This window comes from Excalfactoria chinensis, chromosome 1 (assembly GCF_039878825.1).
Source record: "Excalfactoria chinensis isolate bCotChi1 chromosome 1, bCotChi1.hap2, whole genome shotgun sequence".
Lineage (NCBI taxonomy): Eukaryota > Metazoa > Chordata > Aves > Galliformes > Phasianidae > Excalfactoria > Excalfactoria chinensis.
In genome coordinates, this window is record NC_092825.1 from 53819832 (window position 1) to 53825831 (window position 6000).

Below are 6000 nucleotides of genomic sequence, written 5' to 3' on the forward strand. Positions count from 1 at the left end.
TGAGGGCCCTGGTTTTGCTGAGCACAGAGCAGAGGAGCTGAGGGGAGGCCTGATGGAGGCTGCAGCTCCTCACAGGGAGCGGAGGGGCAGCGCTGAGCTCTGCTCTGTGTGACAGCGACAGGGCCCAAGGGAACGGCATGGAGCTGTGACAGGGGAGGGGCAGCTGGGGGGCAGGGAAAGGGTCTGCACCACAGGGCGGTGGGCATGGAATGGGATGCACAGGGCTGTGGGCATGGCTCTGAGTGCTGGAGTTCAAGGAGCATTTGGACAGTGATCTCAGACATAAGAGTTTGATTTTGGGTGGTGCTGTGCGGAGTCAGGAATTTGACTTGATGATCCTCATGGGTTCCTTCCAACTCAGGATATTCTGTGATTCTTTGATCCTTCCACCCTCAGCTCCACCAGAACGTGTTGTGCTTGGCACAGCCATAGACAAACCCAGCTTTCACTCTTTGTACCCAGCCAGCTCCAGCTGTCCCCAGTACCATGCCTGGACTCCAGCAAAGACCCTGAAAGCATGTCTGTGAGTACTGACAGGTGGCAAGTTCCAATTCTCAGAGGCAGCGACTTCATGCCACATTTGAGGCAGTGGGTGGAGAGAGCACCCATCACCGGATACTACAGGCACCCACGGTCCATGCCTGGCCTCACATGTCTCCCTAAGCATGTGCCATACACTGCTCATGATGTGAGGTGCAGGAAGCTTTCAGGGAGGATAGACAAGAGGGAGCAGAGCAGGGAGGCTGCTGAAAGGGAGAAAGGGTGGTGTCCTATTTTACTAGTCTTCTTTGTCGCTCCTGGGTACTGGCTGAACCACGCATACATGTGCTTCTGTAGACCATGTGTCTCCTGGGAACAGGGGACAGAACTCACACCCATCACTTGGGGGCTGGTGGCACTCTGGGCTGTCTGTAGAGGCACAGATGCTGCTGCACTCAGCAGATGAAAGCATAGCCTGCAAGCAATCGGGACCAGGAAAGATCAGAAAAAGAAGTCAGACGTTAATGGGTGTTTTCAGAGTAGCAAGTAAAGAATCAGATAAGTTGCTGGGAAAACACAGCACTGAGAGGTACTTTCCCATCCCCAGACATTTTTTCACTATATTTTTGTCCATTTTGCAAGAGGACTCCTTTTTAATTATTATTTTTTTTCTTTATTTCCACATCAAGGGGATGTAAGCTGCCAAAAACCAGAGTTGTGGAATAAAAAGCGTTCCATTTCTCCGCATGAAACTGCCCAGAGTCTACCCAGAATTGGCAGTATGATCTTCGCATCTGCAGAGAAAATACTGAGTCATGTTGTCAGCCCACACACATCTAACAAAAATAAAAGCAGCCCAACGGTTCAAGATTCACCCCCTCACCACGTAAAGAAAGCAGAAGTCATTCAACCATGCCTCGTGCATCGGAGACCTTTAGAAAACACCCGGTGCAGGGAACATTCGCCCCCGCAGCACCCACACACCATTCCAAACCGGCAACAGCGTTCTCAGCCCATTCACCAGCCTGTTGTGACAGCACTCGGTTTAGCGTCCGTGGAGGAAGTTGCAAAGACTTAAAGGTTTCTGTTGAAATTAAACACCACAGCTTATGTTTAACACCACAGAGCTCAAGCTAGGAGTGTTGAAATGGTGCAACACACTGTACATTGCTTGAGTCCAAAGCAAAGGCAGCAAAGAGTCCTGTACTTCATTGCATAGAAGAAGTAGCAAATTTAAAGCATTATTTGTGTAAGATCCCAAAGAGCTCTTTTCCTGCAAGAGGGACATTGGTTCTCCCTGAACTGGACTCTGATTCTCTGATTCTATGAAGATGGAGCAGGGATATCACCACACACAAGATGCAGTGTTGCAGTTGCCGTGGTGCTGGTATTGATGTGGGAGATGTGTCAGGAGCCCAGAGGCCATACCTAATTTGTTTTCCTTTTAAACACAGCACGGTTGTCATTGGAGCAAAAAGCAAGCTGTTGGGTTTTATGCTGGAAGTTGGGACCAGTTCGCATAGCAGCTAGGGCAGTGGGATGGAACACTGAATGGGAAGGAAAGACAGAATCTTCTACACCCCATTTCTCAGCATCTCCTTTACTGTTCAGGAAGGCCACATACTATGTAGCAAGAGGCAACTTACTCAAAATGCAACAATTGCCTAATACCCATTTTACAAAGGAAAAACAGAGAACTGGGAGCTGCCATAAGCCAGAGATCGAACTCTCTGACATCCCTTCTTGGAGATCTAGGATGCGCCCCGAGGTTCCAACCCTTCAGGCAGGTGGCCGTGCCTGTCCCCATGTTGCAGCAGCAGCAGCACGGCCATGTGTGCCTGCAGCCAGCAACAGCATGAGGGTAAATGCACCCAGACAGCTCCTGGTGTGTTTGTTTTGTAGCTTGGGCAGGCTTTCTGGAAATGTGGAGGTGCAGCTTGCTGCCCACGGAGTGCTACCGCTGTATAATAATCCTTAATTTCAGCCTTCCTCTGTTTGGCCACTGGGAATAAGTACTACCGTTCACCTCTTGCTTCAGCTTAATTCCTTGACAGCCAAGAAAATATATTAAAAGAAAGAAAATAAAATCAGACCCGGGACTTTTACTTCACTTTTGAGTACAGTTTAGATGTGGTTTTCGATGTCAGGTTCAGGGTGGGATGAGCTGCATGCTAAGAATCTAAGGGAAAGCAGCCGGAGGAGCTCAGCTGTCACTGCCTACCCTTGGCCATAAAGCTGGCCCCAGTGGCTGCGGGCCCCCAGAGCGGCCCCTCTGTGCCCCCCCAGCACATCCGCTGCCAGAGCCTGGCTGCTCCCTGAGGGCCTGGCCCCGCTGGTGCAGGGGAACAGGGAAGAGGGAGGCAGATGAATATGCAAACAATCCTATTTGCACCATGTGCAAGGTCTTTGTCACCCCAATGGAGCATGCTGCTTGTTTTCCTCTCCTGGTATTATCAGACACACCCTTCCCATATATGCTTTATTGAACCCTGTGCCAGTGTCAGCCTTGTCAGGGCACAGGCTGATTGCTGCTCGGCTAATATCTGCCTGCCAGCTGCGGCTTTATTTTGTTCAAACATTACAACCACTCATAAAATCGAAGCGTAAAAACTACAGCTGCTATTTAGAACACAAAAGCACCATTTCTGACCCCGCTGATCAGTTGCAAGACGTGGGGCCCCTGGCATAGCCCCAGAAACACGACATGGGGCAGGAAGGATGGCAGGAGCTGTGCTGGCCATGCCTGGGAGCAGGCAGATGAGAGATGTCCCTGTCCAGATCCACAGCCCCAAAGACTGAGCAGTCTCATGTACCAAGCACATCCAACACCCAGGGACAAGCCTATTATTGTGCACCTGCCCTCCCTGCTGCTCACCTGCCCTAGGACAAAGGAAGTGGAGGAGGCCAGGAACATGCAGGCGGCTAAGGGAACAAAGCTGCCTGGATGGGGCAGGAGGCTCCCCCTGCCTATTGTTCGGCCTCTTTTGTGCCTCTGAGCTGCTCTGGTCCCAAACTGCACCAACAGTGTGTTGGGAGCAGGACAGAAAGGGCTGTATTAGGGGCAGCCCCTCATTGGTCCCTGCCCTCCCACAGACAGCTTTGGGTCCAGGATGTGCAGCAATGGCCAAGCATGGGCTTAGTGCACCAAGGCTGTCAGTGAAGCTGGGCACAGCCTGAAGGTCCCTATAGGGACAGGGGTGGTGAGGAGGCAGGTGGATACATCCAGCTGGATGCTGCTTTTCAGCTTTGTGCTGGGGAACAAAAAAGAATCCTGACATTTCCTGGTAGTAAGAGTTGCTTATTGAGGAGGAAGGCTCTAGCCAAAGTTCAGTTTCTCTTCCTGTTTTACATTACATTAAGTATATTTAAAAGAAATTCTACGCAACTGTTGCCAAAAACAGCTCCTATGGGTGTCTAAGTAAGCATTACTCAGAAACAAAGCTAAAGAAGAAACTGTAAAATTCCAATTTAAAAATAAATGCTAGAAACCATGATGCCTGAACACCATCATTTCCTTCCTTCAAGCCTTATGCTTCAATGAGAAGCTCCATCTTACGAGCAGCATTCCCACAGCGGACAGGAGACTCCCAGCCATGGCCAGGTGACAGACATCTCTAGAGACACTAAAATGGGACATTGAGAGGCTGGAAAAGGCCAGGTGAAACAGAAGGCCTTCACCTTCGTCTATAAAAAGAGAATGGGCAAAGATCAGTTATGCAGCAGGTTAATGGTGCTGTTTTTGGGCCAAGGGTTGAGCCCGTGGGGCTGGTGAAGGCAGGTAGGGTGTAATAAAGGATGTGGGACATCCAGGGACTGGCCAGAGGCTCCTTATGGTTCCCGCAGGGTGCTGAGCTCAGCAGGTAAATCATTGATGGCAGTGCTCCCGTGAGCAAAGTTCAGCATGTGGTTTTTGCTCTTCTGGAATGACCAGTCACAGAGCCCATGGCAAAGGATTTCTAGGAAGAAAAGACACCCAAAAGAAGCAGCCTAGAGACCCCATTGAATATCTGATGAGCCACCAGACATTACCCTTAGTCACATCCCCAGGCCCAAGGAGCCAGCTGTGCCCAGAAAAACAAAGCAGAAAGTGCAGCAGGCATTGCATCCCGTTTGAACTGAAACTGAGACCGCTGACCCTGATACACAGCCCTTGTAACAGTGGAGTCACCCAATGAGAAGGATGGCAGCATGGCAGCTGTCTCCCTGCCGGCACCCCCATGCCAAAGAGACACGAGGTGGCTATTGGTGGGGCAATGCCAGTATCTCCTGCCAGCCCTACAAGAGAGAACTGTCTGTAGCCTTCTGGGCACACATCAACTCTGGCCCAGTTCTGGCTTCCATTGCTTCCCAGGTGCACTTCAGCCTGGTGGGACAGCCCTGCTCCCTCACAATCACAGTAGATTTGGTTGCTCAGAGAAGCTGTGATGCCCCATCCCAGGAGGCACTCAGGGCCAGGTTGGATGGGCCCCTGGGCAGCCTGACTGCTGGGGGGCAGCCCTGCACATGGCAGGAGGGCTAGAACTGAGGGTCTTTTAAGGCCCTTCCAACCCAAGCCATTCTATGATTCTAAGATACATACGGTGCAGAGAAACTGAGTGGCACTTGAGCAGTCACTAACCAGAAGCAATGGGGTGTTTGGGCCTTTGCAATGATTTGTTTCCCAGCAGAGAAGTCTTGTCAAGGACTGCACTTCTCAGCTATGGCAGAGGGGGGTAGAGGAAAGCCTAACCACAAAGGGGAACTTAGTCTCTGGGAAACAGGCAAAGAGGATGTCGTGAAACACTTCAGGAAGCATTAAGGAAAAGATGGGGGAAGCCAGAGGCTCTGAAAGATCTGACTGCTCTGTGAGCATGTTCTGCCCATTCTAGACAAAGAAATCGCCCCCAAACACCTCTCTAGGAAGAGGCTCTTTCACAGGGCTGGAGAGGAGTCTGATTTATGTGAAAGGTAAAGGCGATTTTTCCCTGACAGCTGCACTGAATACATGCCCTCACTTCTCTGTGGCAGATGCAGAGCATCTGAAACCCTTCTTCTGCCTGTAGGAGAGGACAGAGGCAGCTCTGGGCCAGGATCATTGCAGCACCAAGTGGCAGCTTTGCATGAGAAGTTAACGGCTCCAAGTCCCCCTTCCAGCTGGGCTGCTTCAGCTCTGCATTTGTTTTTGCTAACACCTTCTTATTTTAACTAATAAAGTCTTTGCTGAGGTGCAGAGCCCTGCTCCTGGATACAGTTATGCAGTTCTGCTCACCTCCTGCAGGCCTTTCAGATTCAACCTGCCTGAACTCAGCAGTTCAAGGAGCGATAAAAACCTTTAGATGTACCATGAACATACTTTCAGCAAATGTGAGGATCCAAACCCTGAGAAATTTGACCACTGGGCGAAGAGGAACCTCTTAGGGTGCGTGAAAGGAAGCTCAGAGCTCCTCACCTAAGGAGGAGCAGCAGAGGCACCTGCGAATGCTGGGGACAGAGTGGCTGAGAAGGGTGGCATGGCCAAGGGGAAGTGATTGTTTCCATCCT